This window comes from Schistocerca americana, chromosome 11, assembly GCF_021461395.2.
Source record: "Schistocerca americana isolate TAMUIC-IGC-003095 chromosome 11, iqSchAmer2.1, whole genome shotgun sequence".
Classification (NCBI taxonomy): Eukaryota; Metazoa; Arthropoda; class Insecta; order Orthoptera; family Acrididae; genus Schistocerca; species Schistocerca americana.
The window spans coordinates 92,810,271-92,828,888 of NC_060129.1; the positions used below are offsets into that span (position 1 = coordinate 92,810,271).

Below are 18,618 nucleotides of genomic sequence, written 5' to 3' on the forward strand. Positions count from 1 at the left end.
GATTTCCTGGATGAGCTTTTCGTCCTTAAAAACGGGGCAATCTCGAGAGGAAGCAGCGTGGTCACCCATACAGTTGATGGAGCGAGGGGATGGAGGTGGACAAGCACCCTCATGGGCATCCTTGCCACACGTAGCACATTTGGCCGGATTGGAACAGGACTGGCTGGTGTGATTGAACCGCTGACATCGATAGCAACGCGTAGGGTTTGGGACGTAAGGACGAATGGAAATTATCTCATAGCCCGCTTTGATTTTCGATGGGAGTTGAACTTTGTCAAACGTCAAGAAGACAGTGCGGGTTGGAATGATGTTCGTGTCAACCCTTTTCATAACTCTATGACCAGCCGTTACGCCCTGGTCAGACAGGTAGTGCTGAATTTCTTCGTCAGACAATCCATCGAGGGATCGTGTATGAACGACTCCACGCGAGGAATTTAAGGTACGGTGCGGTTCCACCCGGACAGGGAAGGTGTGGAGCAGAGAAGTACGCAGCAATTTTTGTGCCTGCAGGGCACTGTTAATTTCTAACAACAGGGTGCCATTCCGTAATCAGGAACAAGACTTTACAGGACCTGCAATTGCGTCGACACCTTTCTGAATAATGAAAGGGTTGACCGTGGAGAAGTCGTGACCTTCGTCAGACCGAGAAACAACAAGGAACTGTGGCAACGATGGAAGAACTGTCTGTGGCTGAGACTCAGTGAACTTACGTTTGTGAGCAGACATAGTGGAAGGTGAGGAAACCATTGCAGAAGAATCCCCCATGATTACCGGCGTCTCCAATGGCGCGCTCCTCCCTTGTGGGGGCCCTCACTGAGGGCACTCCCGCCTTAGGTGATTGTTCACACCTCAGGTCACACCTCCCGACAAACGGACGGAGGGACCAATCGGCACTTTCGGAAGGTATCAGCTCGGGTAATCACCCCTCCCTGGGCCTGGCCGTTACCAGAGGGTAGGTACGTGTCCTGCCTGTCTACCCGGGGCGGGGAATTACGCGTTACCCCGTCACCGGCTACGCATGGAAGTGCGTGGGTCGGCCTTCAGACACGCACAGGGAGGAAAAAAGAGAAAGGGAAAGGAAATAAGAGGGGTCTCAAACGCCGCAGCGGAGAAAAGGGCAAAGAGAAGAGGAAAGGAAAAGAAAAAGACAGAGGAAGGACGAAGACTTGCAAGTGTAGAAAGCAAGGAAGTTGGAACAGTTTCGAGCGTCCGTCTCCGGACGTAGGCACAAACCATACTCCCAGATGGGGAGAAAGGGAAGCAAAGAGCCAGAGGTGAGGGGAGGAGGGGCGAAGATGCGGGATGGGGAAGGATGCGGAAAGGGAAGGTATGCAGCCCGGAAAGGAAGGTAGGCCACATTAGCTCGGGATCCCGTGCTCGCTATGCACGTATCCACAAAAGAGTTGTGGACCCCCTGGGGGGGTTTCCGAGAACAGTGTTACAGGAAGCACATATCTCAATATGCTTAAGAACTTCCTTTTCCCGCAGTCGGAGACTGATTCGAATGACTTCATTTACCAACAGGATGGGCCATCTCCACACTGGCATCTGGAAGTGTGGGAATTTTTAAGTCAAAGGATTAGTGAACGACGGATCGGCTGCATTGGACCAAACCATTTGGCCTTACATTACTGGACTCCAACGTAACCAATCCTGATGGCATGCGATTATTTCTTATGAGGATTTATATAAGACTTTCTTTATGTGCCTCCATAACCAACAACAGTGAGTGAAATGAGACATTGCATAACAGCAGCTGTGGAAGCAGTTACTCGACATGGTCGCTGCATGTGTGGGAGCAATTTGAATACTGCACTGACATGCCGTGCATCTCAAGGGGAGAGTATTGAACACCTAGAAAAGATATAAACAAAAAACTTTTTGAGGTCGTCAAAAAACAAAATTCTATGTGTATGTTTATTATTTTCCAGAAATACAGTAGTGCCAAATAGGATGATTCTTTTTGATATACCCTGTACACTGTACGACAAGTGCAGGTACTATTCGGAACTGTCATTGCAGCTAGAGATTCCGATACATAGCAACTTGATGATGTCTTTGTCGAAGTTGGAAAGTGCTGAGTGTTTCACTCCCAATTACTGTGCTTCAGCAAAAATACAATGTGCTCCTGGCTTTGACCACACTGTTACCCTGAATTGTATGTTAGGCTATGCAAAGTATACAAGTCAGTTTTACTTTACTTTATTTAAATATTAGTAAGATCTTACAGCTAGTAGTAAAATAAACATACTAGAGAGGAAAATATAACTGATTGAGCTTCTTTTTTTCCGTGTCTGGGTTTATACGAAGTCAGAAACTATGGATTTTGATGTCACTGAAAATAATCCTAGAAGTTATACAGGAGTAAAATAAATGTGTGTGTAAATATTGCTACATTTCACATTCTGAAGTCGAGCAGCCAATATCTGCACGCATGTGACACTCGCACCTACTAGTAGCAGCAGTACACACTTTAGCACGAGCTAGTGTGTATCATCGTAACCAGTGTCAGGTTTTGTCAGTACTACAAAACCTCGTCTTAAAATTAGATATAAATGGTTATGAAGAGGAAAGAAAAAAACTTTTTGGAAACGTAAGTTTGTTCCTACCTGTCTGGGTCGTAGCGCTCCAGTTTGCAAGGCGTCGTGACAGATCTTATTCCTGCACGATAATACACTCGGGTTCCTGTGACAAAGAGGTGCTGCATTACAGAAGATTCAAAAATTATATTACTGACTTTGTGAGAACAGGAATAAAGACATTTAGGATTCACGAGAACAAAAAGCGGCTCCTACACTGTTGAAGCAAGGATGGAACAATTTGAAAAATCCACTAAAATTAAATTAGGCAAGTAACTACAGGCAGTGAAACTGTCGACACTGAGGAAATAAAAATACATAAAACCTTGATCTTTCCCACAGCTCTGTACAGATACGAGTAGTCGACAATAAAAAAGTGGACAGCAAGAAAAGTGATTCTTTTGGAATATATGTTTGGAGAAGGAGCCTAAGACTCACTACAATAAACTGTACTGCTCAGAAGGATGGAAGGTCACAGAGAGGAAAAGACAGGAGGACATGAATAGGAGACATCAAAGAAACCACTGGGAGGACACTGGAATAACTGAGGAACAAAACAACGTCTGGGAGTTCACGAAGGGACACCATTCGTCATGACATCAGGACTTGGAGATCACTTGATGGGTCGTAGCAAGTAACAAAATAACAAACAGTAATGAACAACACACGTACATAAATAAGAAACACACAGGGGGTATATGGAAACACCAAAAACACAAGACACTAGCATGCCAAATACGGTGTAGGAAACCTGTAGACATTCAAAACAGCTCCCAGTCATCTCGCAACGGATAAATACAGCTCTAGCACGATTTTTGAAGCAGTCTTATACCACTCTTCCTGCAAAATAGTGGCAGGTTCAGAAAACGATGACGGAGAAGGATAGCGACCGAGTATCCGTCTCTCTGAAGCAGAGCACAGAGACTCAGAAATATTGACATCTGACGATTGTGGCGACCAGCTGAGGCGCGACAATTAGCCTTCGTGCTCACAAATCCAGTCCTGGAGGATGCGAGTTGTAAGATAAGAGACACTGCTCGACTTATATTTTTACAATTTTTTTAAAAATAGCCTTCTGAAGAAACCGAGCTTCACCTAAAACAGGATATTTTAATGAATATGGATTAAAGCAATGATAAATTTCAAAAGAAGATAAAGGGTAAAAATACATAAAAGACAATAAAAATTGTGTGATCATTTCCCCTGTGACTATGTCACCTTAAAATGTAGCCCATTAGTTCAGCATTTTAAAAAAGAACTTTTGCTGTATCAGTCTTATTGCTTATTGTACAACATTTCAAGCATTGTTCCCTTCAAAATAGTCCTCTCCACTGGTAATACAGTTCCCATTGTTTCTTGTCATTTTCAAACACCACCTGGAATGCTTTTCGTGGGATGGCACACAGGTTTCACAGGTTTCTCGTCAATTGTCCTGTGTTTCTTCTACGGTTTGCAAACGACGTCCTCTGAATGTGTTTTTCAGTTTGAGAAACAGGGAAAAATGTGCTGGGGCTAGGTCCTGAGAATATGGTGGATGGGACACAATGGGAATGTGCTGTTTTGCTAGGTAACTGCAGACAAGGAGTGACGCGTAAGCCGGCACATTGTCACAATGAGACATCCGACTCTGGTTTTCCCACAATTCAGGCCTCTTCCTGCGCACAGCATCCATCGTGCGCACTAGTATTCCCTGTTAGACTTCCCCGTTTACCGTCTGACCATGTTGTTCAAATCTGTGATAGATAATGCCTTTGCGGTCACAAAAAAAACCAACATCACCTTGATCTTTGACCTACTCATGCGTGCTTTTCTTTGGACAAAGTGACCCTCACTTCTCATGAACTTTTTTATGATGTTCTTAAGAAGTTTTCATTGTCATTAACAGTGGCAAGCAGTTCCCCGCACATTTCAACACAGGTCTGTTTCTGATCTTCGGTCAACAAACGTGCCACGAATTCGCACTGACATGACGCATCTCAAGCATTTCACTCAAAATTTGATAACACGATCCTACGCTGATGCCCACCTCCTGAGCAACATCCCAAACAGTTAATTTCCACGAATCACGGCACGAACGCTATCCGCGTCACCATCATCTGTCGATTTGGAAGGACGTCCAGACCCGGAAGCGTCACAGACCAACATTATGCCCTGTTGAAAATGTTTAAACCACTTGTAGCACTGCGAGCAACTCATACAGTCCTCCCCGTATGCTTGGCTAAGCATTTGAAATGTCTCTGAAAGCTTTGCCAAATTTGTAGCAGAATTTCACACTCACTCACTCACACAAATTGTTCTCCAGGCTCCTTCATTGCACTAATCCGATGAGCAGGCTGTACACGTGCTTGCTTTAGCGGCTGTCGTTCGCTCGCTAATTGTCCGAGCGATGCGAGGCAAATGGCTGTTTGTTGTTTAAACCTGCTGCTAGGTGTGCTCAGTAGCTCCAGCATGCTCTCTCTGCTGGTTGGTGTGCTATTTCAAAAGTTCAATTAGTTTTTGAACACACCTCGTATGTTACCAATTTCCCTCTCAGTGTACACGGTTCTATTTTTCACTGATGCTGATGGGCTACATTGCAAGGAGATGGCATACTAACAAAGGAAGTGACCATGAAATTCTTATTGACTTACGGTTTTTATCTTGTTTACCTCTCATTCACTGACACTACTGTGGTGACTTCGTGTGGATGAACAACTGTAAATATACTTTGAGGTAAGGAGATTATTGAATACAAATCTTTCTGATGATGAAACACATTCAATTAGTGCTTTTGCAACATGGTTGCCTCAGCCTCTATTTTGAGCATTAAAGCATGAAAATGAACTACAAAAATTGAAAAATAAGCTCGAGTAAACGAAGACAGTAATGCAATGCACTATATTTGTTTATAACTTCACTGCCAAAAAGGAAACATATTTCGATTTGTGAAGTTCCGTCAATTTTAGTTTGGTATATTTAGTGTGATAAGTCCGAGATACTGGATGCGCATAACTGTATTCAAATTCAGCGTGAATAAAGCTTCAGTAGTAGAGGAAACTGTGGAATGGTACAGAAAAATGTGCAGTGTTCTATACCAACCATTTTGAATAGGCTTCCAAAAGAAGTGAATTATCTGGATGAAAAATCTCACATTTCCAAATCTGAGAGGAAAATCTTCCTTGCAGCATACACTTTTGCATCTATACAGGAAGCTCTTGTGGCAATTTAGAGCATTAAGTGTACTCAGATATAATCACTTTATACGTTCATTTTTGTTTATAATGAGCAAAACGTAACATACAGGTGGTGTCATTCAGTCCAAGACCACATACGTTCTCCCGAAAATAAGTTCCCGAAAGAGCCAAAGTCGATAATTCTTTGCACGGCCACATTCCTCATTACCGGCAGTCTCGAAGGATGCATTGCTCAGACGATGAGGACTTCCAGCAGTTTGTAGTGGGGTTCCCGCTTCCTTACAGATGTAACCGTATACAAAGCGGAGAATAGCCGTCAGATAATAATGTCACAACAGAGAACAGGGTGCCGAGCAAGCAAAATCTTCCATATAATTGCAGGTTGGAATTGCACAACTGTGGAGATAGGGTCACTGCTCTCTAAGACAAGCAGTACATCAAAGATGCAAACACGTACAGTGTTTCCAGACAAGCAATAACAATATATTCCTCTGGTGCACGAGTTCGCAGCATTTTTTCAAAAGTTTAATAAATCCGTTCAAACTTTAGTACATTCTGAAATCACAGCGTAGAGAAGGGCTGGCCTGGAAAGCGAGTAAGGGCAACTGCCAGTCTGGGTGTGGCATCGACAATTTAAAAGGATTAGGGAGCACGAGATGAGGCAGTTCATAGCATGTGCCCGGTCACCGACAGATCAGAAGGGTGAGTGAGTACAGGCCTAATACTTTACAATTTGAGGTACTGTGTTACTTCCGTGTGGGGCTTCCTTCGTTCCCACTGTAATTCCACAAGTATGACAAGTCTGAACTGTCGCGCTGCAGTCGCTTTGTACCCGTCGACTTTTTTTCCCTTACTGAAGCGTAGGGTTGGTCGTGATTCGGCGTTAGTGCGGAAGTCGAGTACTCGATCTCACTGGTGCGAAGTAGCACTCGTGAGGCGGAATGGCCGATTGTCAGAATCAGGTGGCCTTTAAAAAGGCTGCTTTTTGTGAGACTGTGGAAGGTGCAAGACAAAAATCAACTGATGTAGTGTACACCACTACAAAACTGTTCCAATAGAGGAGGAGTGACATCTCCAATAAGTTTCACGTTACAGTCCACGCTTCAGCCGAAAAACTCACAAATTTCGTTCAATGCGAACAAGACAGTTGCATTCTCGTTTATTCCGTCTTCACCGTGAGAAAATGTGCAGTGTCAAACAGTAACTGGGCACAGAGAGACTTCAATGTTATATCTCTGTGACTAAAAAGCAAACTATTTCTGTATTCGTTTGGTCACGACAACTTGTATTTATGGGCTAACAGTGAGTTGCATCACTTATCATTCATTTCTGTACATTTTTTGAAAACTGTTATAAATTTATTTTAATAATCAGTCACCATTCACAGATTGCACTTCTAATTGTTACAGAATCTCTGATTAGACATGCATGCACACACAAACACATGCTTGTGTGTGTGTGTGTGTGTGTGTGTGTGTGAGAGAGAGAGAGAGAGAGAGAGGTGTGTGTGTGTGTGTGTGTGTGTGTGTGTGTGTGTGTGTGTGTGTGAGAGAGAGAGAGAGAGAGAGAGAGAGAGAGAGAGAGAGAGAGAGAGAGAGAGAGATACATAAATCCATCCATATATGTTTGTTTACAAACAGAACAATATTCACAGCTAACTGATCAGTTATTATACTGACCTATAATAACTGTCATGCTCAATGGTTGCTTATGTCATTTAGGCTTGTCAATTTGCAACTGAGAATGGCTATAAACCCAAAATCATAAAAATAAAATAAATGAATTACTAATTTAGAGTGTCAAAATGGTTTTACGTATAGCAGGGGTGCCATGAGTCTCTGGTTATACAAAATTGTTAAGGCTTTCGTGGCCACTTGTTGACAAACTGCCTATCGGCTTCTGTCTCGGGTTCTTCGGCCGACGTTCATCTAATGATTTTTCCGACGTTTCGCCAGCACGAGTGGCTGGCATTGTCAAAGCTTCACCCTCCATTGCCGGTGGTGAACTGGAGGCGAGCTCGCGGCCACAGGCTATATGTATCTGGCGCGCCAACGTCCGAGGGCTTATCTGCAGTCATTTCCGGTGCGTTTCTCCTCTTGCTACCTGCGATGGTCGTTCGCTGCAGTACGGGAAGCCAGGATCCGTTTACCTTAAGGCTTTCCTCTTTCTTGTTGAAACTGTTCGCGTGTTTTTGGATTTCTACAGCTTCTCTGAACAAGCGCGTGTGATAGTGCTTCTCTACAGACAGAACTTCCGTGTCGGCGAATTTTATTACGTGGTCGGTCTCATTCAGTGCGTGCTCTGCCACGGCCGATTTCTCCACCTGCCCCAACCTGCAATGTCGCTTATGCTCTTTGATCCTGGTGTTAATGGATCGTCCAGTCATTCCGACATAAACTTTTCCGCATGTGCAAGGTATACGGTATATTCCCAACATTGCAAGTGGGTCTCTTTTCTCCTTCGCCGATCTAAGACACTCTTTGATCTTCCTTGTCGGTTTGAAAATCGTCTTTACGCCGTGTTTGCGCAATATACGGCCGATTCTGTCCGTCACTCTGGGAATGTATGGCAGAAAGGCCGTACCCGACATTTCTTTTTCTGGTTCCTTACTTCGCTGAGTCTTTAGCTCTGTTACACTTCTTTGTTTTTAGATATATTTTTCCCATGTGGAATGTTTCCCTCTATTATATTCAATATTATATATAAATAATAAATACACATCCGTCCACATCAAACCCACCAACAAGCAACAGTACCTCCATTATAACAGCTGCCACCCATTCCACATCAAACGGTCCCTTCCCTACAGCCTAGGTCTTCGTGGCAAACGAATCTGCTCCAGTCCGGAATTCCTGAACCATTACACCAACAACCTGAAAACAGCTTTCACATCCCGCAACTACCCTCCCGACCTGGTACAGAAGCAAGTAACCAGAGCCACTTCCTCATCTCCTCGAACACAGAACCTCCCACAGAAGAACCAACAAATGTGCCCCACTTGTGACAGGATACTTTCCGGGACTGGATCAGACTCTGAATGTGGCTCTCCAGCAGGGATCCGACTTCCTCAAATCCTGCCCTGAAATGAGATCCATCCATCACGAAATCCTCCCCACTCCACCAATAGTGTCTTTCCGCCGTCCACCTAACCTTCGTAACCTCTTAGTTCATCCCTATGAAATCCCCAAACCACTTTCCCTACCCTCTGGCTCCTACCCTCGTAACCGCCCCCGGTGTAAAACCTGTCCCATGCACCCTCCCACCACCTACTCCAGTCCTGTAACCCGGAAGGTGTACATGATCAAAGGCAGAGCCACGTGTGAAAGCACCCACGTGATTTACCAACTGACCTTCCTACACTGTGAAGTTTTCTATGTGGGGAATGACCAGCAACAAACTGTCCATTCGCATGAATGGACACAGGCAGACAGTGTTTGTAGGTAATGAGGATCACCCTGTGGCTAAACATGCCTTGGTGCACGGCCAGCACATCTTGGCACAGTGTTACACCGTCCGGGTTATCTGGATACTTCCCACTAACACCAACCTGTCAGAACTCCAGAGATGGGAACTTGCCCTTCAGTATATCCTCTCTTCTCGTTATCCGCCAGGCCTTAATCTCTGCTAATTTCAATTTGCCGCCGCTCATACCTCACCTATCTTTCAACAACATCTTTGCCTCTGTACTTCCGCCTTGACTGACATCTCTGCCCAAACTCTTTGCCTTTACAAATGTCTGCTTGTGTCTGTGTATGTGCGGATGGATATGTGTGTGTGTGCGAGTGTATATCTGTCCTTTTTTCCCCCTAAGGTAAGCCTTTCCGCTCCCGGGATTGGAATGACTCCTTACCCTCTCCCTTAAAACCCACATCCTTTCGTCTTTCCCTCTCCTTCCCTCTTTCCTGACGAAGCAACCGTTTGTTGCGAAAGCTAGAATTCTGTGTGTATGTTGGTGTATCTATCGACCTGCCAGCGCTTTCGTATGGTTAAGTCACATCATCTTTGTTTTTAGATATATTATATATAAATATACAGACAGGACCGAAAGATCGATCTCTCTACCGTAACCAATAGAGTCAAATACGCTATTGAAGTTCTGTTACATCTATGTTGAGTCGTATTGTTACAGTATGACACACTAATCACACGCACACGCTCCGGCACAGCAGGCAAGACTTCCTCCGAGCTCAGCTCTAGAGGGGTGGGGGTGGGGGGTTGAGTCGTGTCACACCATTACGTGAGTGAACTTTAACAGCTGCAATACAATAAAACTGTAAGTGTGTAACATTTCCAAGTGATTGTGAATGTAAGGATAATTGCTTTTTGAGTTCGACATCAGGTGAGTCATACAGACCAATAAATTTTGAGCAAAGCCTGGAGTCAAAACTCAAGTACAAGTTTCATTGCAGGAACAGGCGATATTTCACATAACTATTAAGATAAAGCTGTAAGTGAACCACAACTACAGGATGACACATAGCAGAGGGTCGGTTTTAGGTCACGATGGGGGTAGTTCCCCTCCACATGACATACCGTTTCAGTTACAATGGAGCAGCGTGACTTGCAACATCGTTTGTTCGTCTATGACAGCTTCTTCAGAAGTGGTGGGTCTGTTGCAGCTACGCAGCAAATGTTTTGTGTACGAGTCAATCTCAGATGACACGAGATTGTCCTGAGTCTTAACACAATCTTCAGATGGGTGCAAAACTTCAGATCAACTGGGAACATAACGCATACGAAGTGTTCAGGCCCAAGAAGCAATGCAATGGTACCAGAAAATGTTACAGGGCTAATGGATGCGAGAGCCAGATGCCCGTGACAGTCAGCTAGCCGTCATGCAAGTTAACTAGCAATCGGTCATCAATTTGTTAGAAACATTTTGCTCACATTAATATTCAATCAGTACAAACTTCTTGTTGTGCAACAACTCAAGCCAACTGATTTCGCTGTATGCAACGACTTTGCTTGTAGAATGCAAGTGATTTTGCCGATGAGTGATGAAGCTCATTTTCAAGCAAATGGGACCACCTGTAAACAAAACCTGCTTTATTGTGCTCCTGAGCATTCACACTTTACTCATCAGTATCCGTCACACTTGGACTGTATTTTTTCCGACAGTATGGGGCCGCAGTCCCTGTTACTGTGCCTCGATACATTCATATGCTAAAAATGTTCTTGAAACCAGAACTGACAAGGAGAGGTCTCCAGTGGTGGGATCGAGTTTCTGAAACCGGCCATACAGTAATGTCGGTTAGTCCTACGTATTACACCCTGCAGCCATTCATCCCGGTGAGCCCTCATTTGAGAGTAACTGATGGAAAAAACTTCAGAATTTCACGTGGTGCTCAACAGCATTAAAAATGGAATGTGACATCGGAGGGTTGCACGTGTGACAGATAGGGTGTGGCTTCACATGCGTGAGGTCACAGGTTTGAATCTGATCTGGTACTTTAATTATCTTTTCTTATTTTTCACTTTTTATCAAAATGACCTTAATCATTATTTTTATTCAATTAATTGGTTTAAATGTAATTTTTTTTAAATTTCTATTCCTTTTGTCACATTTTAGTTATCACAACATCTTCATATGCTCTCATTTTTTTCCTATTATTTTTTTGTGCTTGAAGTCTTTCTTTATGTGATTTCAATTAATTTATGTATTAGTTTCAATCTAATTTCTTCTGTTTTGACTTCCTATTTTTTCGTTGACACTGTTGCATCCATTATTTCTATTCCTCATTTAACTTTACTTGTAATTCCTTCTTTCACTTAAATCGTCACCAGTTTTGTTTCATCTATAGTGCAAGGGGAATTTAGGCTATGTTTTAAATGTCTGTATGACAATTACCAAAAGAAAGCACATCTGGCATCTTGTAATGAGAAATACTTTTTTTGACGCCATTGCACAGTGAATATAAACAGATTATATCATCTTTTGTTTTTTAACTGATGGATCAAAATTTTCAAATATTTAAATATTATAATAGATAAACAATCAGATTCACATTCACAAAAATTCCAAGTGGAAAAAGAATCATATAAAGAGAAAAACGAGACAAATGTAAACATTCATATAATGACTAAAAAGATGTGACATATGAATAAAAAAAATTACGTTTAAAACCAATTAATTGAAGAAAAATAATGATCAAAGTCATTTCAATAAATATTTAAAAAAAAGAAAATGGAAAGATTTAAAAATATAAAATGGAAAGCATCTGCTGAGATTTGACTCTACAACCTTCTGCACGTGAAGAGCTTATCCTATCCATTACAACTAGTCTGTTATACAGAGTGAGTCACTAACTATTGCCACCAAGAATAACTCTGGAATTATGATAGGAGTTGAAAAGTTGCATGGGACAACAGGGGCCATAATGGGACATTGGTTTTTTGTTGCTAGGTGGGGTCACTTCAGAGATATGAAGGTCAACCCCCTTTCTTTTTTTTAATGGGATGCTATAGTTTGGCACTTATTTTCTGATAGCGGTTAATGAACGTCCATTTACAGAAGGTGTTCGAAGTGATGACCATTGGTATCAATGCAGCGCTGCAATCTTATTATCATGGATTGAGTGGTATTCCTTATCACTTCGGCACTTATCAAAGCACATGCTCTGACAATCCTCTCTCGCGTATCTTCAAGTTTAATTGGAACGTCTTTATAAACAATGTCTTTGACACGAAGTGACAAGGATCTCAAACCACAGTACCAAGAGTATCACTTTCCACTTCCTTGTTACTAACTTTCCTTTGCCCGATATGTTTCCGATGCGTTAAAGATCCAGTTGTTCTCAATTTATCTTACACATATTTAAATGTATGAGGTGTAGGGTGAGTATGTTGAAGATATCTTTCAGCATATAAGTGTCTAGCTCTCACTGAATTTCGTTGGCATTCTCAGTAAATGAGAAGCATAACGACTTGTTCTTTGAAGGAATAAATCATTCACATTTGCTTGATTCGACAATACTAGTCTTACCATTCCTATTAGTATTGTATTGAGAAACCGTCTAATGTTATTTATATATCAATGGCACGTTAGACGGATATGCTGTGTTTGGTAATTATTTACTATTTTCACTATATATGAGAGAGAATTGTAAGAGCATGTGCTTCAATAAGTGCCAAAGTGATAAGGAATGCCACTCAATCCATAATAAGAAGGTTGCAGTTCTGCATTGACACCAATGGTCATCCCTTCAAACACCTGTAAATGGGATGTTCATGCCACCTTTGTGACCTTCGCTGACGTTCGGAGACCTTACTGTTACACATCATTGGATTTGTCTCGACAGCTGCTGTCAGAAAATAAGTACTGAACTATAGCATCCCATTAAACAAACACACACACACACACACACACACACACACACACACACACACACACAGTTGACCTTCATAACTGACGCGACCCCACGTAGCAACAAAAAACCAACGTCATATTATGGCCCCCGTTGTCCCATGCAACTTTTATCCCACAAACTTTTCAGCTACTATGATACTTTTGGAGTTATTCTAGGTGGGAACTGTTAATGACTCACCCTGTATACTACTTGAGCATCGAGTAAAATTATGAATTTTTTCGTCAATTACTCGCAAATGAGGGCCCATCTGGGTGAATGGCTGCAGTGTGTGTGATACCTGGGATCTTAACCTACATTACCATACATACTTTATATAATCCCAAAAGATGAAATAAGCGTTATTTAATTACAAAATTGCCAATATCCTGTGCTTCAAATTTGAAAGCACTACATAGACAATTTTCACAGAACGCAACCTTAATTTCTTTAAAAAAAAAAAGAAAAAATCAAGAAGTCTAGTTCAGTTTGTCCTTCCAGCATACTGCAGTTGCTCCAACTGGTTGATATAATTTAGAATTCAGTCATGTACATTAAAAGACAAAAAGAAATTTCTGACAGTATCAATTCCTCGCACAACAGCAGCAAAACCTGACCCAATGCCCTCCTATTTTTCTTCTTCTTCTTCTTCCTCATTGTTACTGCCAGCACCTAATAGGCATAAATGTAAGCATTTTATTCTCATCAGTCTCAGGTATGGCAGTCAGAACACCTTAATCACAACAGTGTCTGGAATCTGACATTTTCAGAAAAATCAGTTTTCTACCCCATCCTCCTCCTGGAACAATGTCAGCCTCAGCAGCAACTGATGTACCTCAGTCACCCTTTGTGAAACAATTTTACATTGTCTGTTGTGATATAGAATTCCAGACAGCAACAAACAGTTGTACAGGCTGTATGAGGCTGACTGTTATTACATCCTTCCTCTCAAAGAATGAAACTGACTTCTGCAAAACTGCTATTTTGTGCTTATCTTGAACAGAGTGTACTATGCCCAGGCAGAGTTTGGAGGAAGGAACACAACATTTACATTCCTCACTAATTGTTTCCTTAGGAGGTACAGGGCATATGTTAATAGTAAGTCCAATTCCTTTCTGCTGCGCTCATCTTGGTATCTAACGCCTGAAAAAGTCTTAAGGATTTCTGGTATCTCCAGGGTCTGCGGTTGTACTCATATGCACAAAGCAGCATTTCTACATTTTGGAAACATCTGAGAATCATTAGAGGAGGCAACTTCCATTGCTATTTACACACAACAGCATAGTTACCTTTTTTTCCCTCCGTGGCAATTTTCTACCTTAACTGAATATGATTTTGCAGGAAGTAAATTATAACAGATGCCAGTTTCATAAGCATTGAAAATGTATCTGGGCTCATAGCCCTCTAACAGTCGTGACAATGTAACATTCTTCGAAAAGTTTACATTCTTCGAATAGACAACAGCACTGTCCAATATGAGTGTGTGAGGTGAGACCTGTATTATATTGTCTATGTGCTCACCTTCATGAGTCTTTTACTGAAGTTTGATTTAAATCTTAATAAAGGCTCGCGTGATTGGCACTTTTCCATATCTCAAAGTTTTGCCAGAAGCTCAGCTGAATGGAGTAGTTTTTGACAGCTCTGACATTTGGAAACTAAAGAAAGATAAAACATTTGAAGATAAGACCGACAACACTGAAAGGTCAACTCAGATATCCTTTAAAGAAGGTATCAGCAAGTTTCTCGGCAAGCTCTCCGTTACAACAAAATAATGAGAAACGTGCTGGATAGTTTGAAGGTACTGGGTGCCTCAATGCTGCATTTCACTAACTCCCAATTACCTATTTTCCAAAAACAATCTAGGTTCTGTGAGTGAGAAGCAGTGTGAAAGGTTCCACCGAGAGAGTAAAGGAAGGTAAGGTATCAGAGCCGAAGGGATGTCAGTATGATAGCTGACTGTTGCTGGATGCTACACGTGGTATATCCCCGGGCAGCCAACTTGAAACAGTGTTCCAAATGGAAAAAGAAGACATATCAAGTGTTGCACATTTGTATTAGTGCTGAAGAACATTATACTTCATTATAATGTCAGGAGTGCCATATGTTAACATGTTGGTTTTTTATATATTTAGTATTATTTAGAAAGGAAATTAAGAAATAAAAAGCTAATGACGTACCGGCTCCACAGATGGGCGGTTAATGTGGCTACCCTCGGTGTGGGAGGAAGCTGGTTCGATTTCCGAAACGTCTTCAAATTGTTTCCAAGGAAGGGAGATCTGTAACACAGCAATGGGGAAAATCAAATGAAAATCAATTCAGTCATTTGGTGGAAAACAATCTACTCATTCAGTTTTAATTTTACATATTGAGTGTAATTATTCATTCAGTCTTTGAATGAAAGCAATATGTGGGAGCAACCAAATGAAAACATTCAACTGTTTTGCCACTGTTAAATCATTACTGTTGACAACACTCTGTTAACATTTGTCGTCACTGTTACGCCGTTCCGATATTTGCTTGCTATTTGAGTGCCAATAGGTAGCTTTCAGTTAAGTTTTCTGTCCACGCTTATAATAGGTGTTTTCTTAATAGCGAACTCAGCATCTGATGCAGAATACCAAAATGAATAGAGGCACGGGAATGGAGGAAATCTTATGACTCCATAGAAAGTGATCCTCGAGATAAATTCAATACGATGTACAATAACTGCAAGGATGATTCTTATTATGAAACTATATTTATTAATTTACAGAAAACAAATGACCCATGACAAATATTTCTCACAAAAAATACTTCTAACAGTTCTTCAATAAATTTAGATTAAAAATTACTCATTTATTTAAACATAAATCTGAAATGTAGCATCAGTTATTAACCTTTGAAAACCAACAGAAATTCCACATGCCGGACATATAAAAAAACCTCTTATTTATGTAAATAAATGAGTACAAAAAAGGGCAAATATGCTCCTGTTTAAAAGCCTCTGAATGAAAAGTATGGTACTGGCTACCTCAGTCTACCTTCCTCAGCACCTTCACAAGTTTTCTCAAACATTTGGCATTTGACCATATTCATGCTTGCAACTCGCCTCTCACTCCCACAACCTCCCCTTACTGTACTGCACTCAACACCCACTAGTCCATTTGTGCTCTTCTGCTCGCACAGTCATCGTCATCACAGTCTCCGTCTTCCTCTACCTTAGTCCTACCACCTCATTACTTCCTTCCCACTGCTGCTGTCTCTTCTCATTGTCACTGCCATACACTCTGATCTCTCATTATCACTGGCTCTTACCCACTTCCACTTCCCCCTCATCTTTGTTTCTCTATCACTGGCTCTGTCTTCTTCACTCTTCTCCGAGCACTGTTCCGTCAATCTGCCTATTATGTTCCACTGCCGCAGTGTCCCTCTCTCTCTCTCTCTCTCTCTCTCTCTCTCTCTCTCTCTCTCTCTCTCTCTCTCTCTGCCACTTTTTCCTTCACTCTTTCTGGAGCAGAACCACTGTTTACTATTTTCCAGTACTTATTAATTTTCTGTCTTTTTCTAAATGCCACCGTCTCCTCCTCTCTAACCACAGATATGTTTGCATGCCAAAAACGTTGGTAATTTTTTTTAAACGTGTTGAGGAACGTACGCAGAGGCAGCTAGTCCCCCAATTTTCTGCCGAGAGCCTCTCAAACGGAAGCATATTCGGCCTTTCCACTGGTTCCCTTCTTTAGCCTGCTACAGCAAGGCATGTCTCTGATATGAAAATAACTTTATGGATCATTAAATTTTGACTGTATACTTACACAAAACTGAAATAATGCAAAACTATTTTTACACCTCAGACTGGATTTTAAGTGCATAAAAATCTGCACGTGCTTCAGTGCCACAACTTGGGGTTCCCATGACCCTTACAACGATAACAGACATACTTTACAGCATATTTCTCCTCGCTAAATAACTTTGTAAGCTACGTTTTCATCTCGTGTCCATCTTTTGTGTGTATAAGTAGAGTAACTTTGAATCTCTGTACCTCGGAAATGGGTGAAGATATCAAAACAATTTTAACGGATGTTCAACATCAGGATCTTAGGAATATATTGTAAGGATTACAACTGTCTGGTGTGCACAACCATCTCGGAATACGCAGCTCAGTTTTGGCACTCAAAAACCAAATTTTGACCTCGTATTGTAGGATAGTTACAGTAAGACAATCCTCTTGCTGGGAATGCAAATGGTCCCTGGTCCAAGGGCTATCCAAAACACACGACCCTACATTTCTGTCACCAACAGAATCTGAGCTGTGAGTCCCAGAAAAATCTCATTTTTATTGCAAGGTTTTGGAATGTAATGGTTCCTTGAAATAGGAAATGTTATGTCTTTAACATAATTGCCACCCCTAATCACGGTTCATGTATGACCAAAAAGACTGAAACACTATGTAAATAAATTCAATCAAATCCAGAGACAGAATTCCACGATCACAGATCGCCTGCGGTACTGCCACGTTGAACAGACCTGAGGCATAATGTTTGCAGACACCATTGTGGTTCCGTTAGCGATGGCGAAGGACTTACAGGAATAGCTGAACGGAATGGACAGTGTCTTGAAAAATGTGTTATAAGACGAACTCCTACAGAAGTAAAACAAGGGTAAGGATTATCAATAATCTAAGGAAAAAATAGAGAGCTACTTATTGTAAAGATAAAATGTTAAGTTGCAGACAGGCACAACAAAACACCAATTAGCTTTTGGCCAAAGCCTATGTTAGAAAAGAAAACACACACACACACACACACACACACACACACACACACACACACACACACACTGGCAGCTTGGACAGGAATGTAGCTGTCACATAGAATGCAAGCATCTGGAGGGGGCAGGAAGCACAACATATAGCAGGGTACAGGTGAGGGGGTAGGGGTGGAGAGAAGAGCACTGCATGAGGCTATGTGCAGGGACTAGACCTCCAATAGACATATCGTCAAGTCTCTGTGGGGCAGGGAGGTGGGGAAAAATGGAGCCAAAAAGGGGAGGATCTGGAAATTATGGGTGGGTGCACTAGCAGAGGACAGAACATAGAGAGGGTGGGAAGAGAGAATAGGGAGAAGGTGATAGGACAGAAGGGGCACAAACTATCAGACGGAGGGTGCGAGACGACAGGTTACCGTTGGTCGAGGCCGGGATAATTTCGGGCATGGACAATGAGTTGTAAGTGTAATTCCCATCTGTGCAGTTCAGAGAAGCTGTGGGTAGATGAGAGGCTCCAGATGGCTTGCGTAGTGAAGCAGCCACTGAAACTGAGCGAGTTACGTTCAGCTGCATGTCGAGCCACAGGATGTGCTACACTGTCTGGGCTACAGTTTAGTAGTGGCTGTTCATCTTGGTGGACAGTTGGTTGGTATACACACCAATATAAAAACTGTGCAATGATTGCATCCGAGCTGGTATACAACATGGCTGCTTTTTCAGGTGGCCTCTGATTGGGGAAGATAAGCCTGTGACAGGACTGGAATAGGAAGAGCTGTTTTG

At 42.1% G+C, this 18,618-nt stretch overlaps 1 long non-coding RNA gene across 1 annotated transcript in view; it reads right to left on the reverse strand.

Moving 5' to 3' along the window:
- Window positions 1-15,301, reverse strand: part of LOC124553613 — a 28,288-nt gene extending 12,987 nt beyond the window's left edge. Inside the window, exons 1-2 of the long non-coding RNA XR_006968082.1 lie at window positions 15,273-15,301; window positions 2,610-2,685 (exon numbers count right to left, since the gene is read on the reverse strand). This is a non-coding gene — a long non-coding RNA (uncharacterized LOC124553613). The remainder of the gene's footprint in view (window positions 1-2,609; window positions 2,686-15,272) is intronic.
- Between the last annotated feature and the right edge of the window lie 3,317 nt (window positions 15,302-18,618).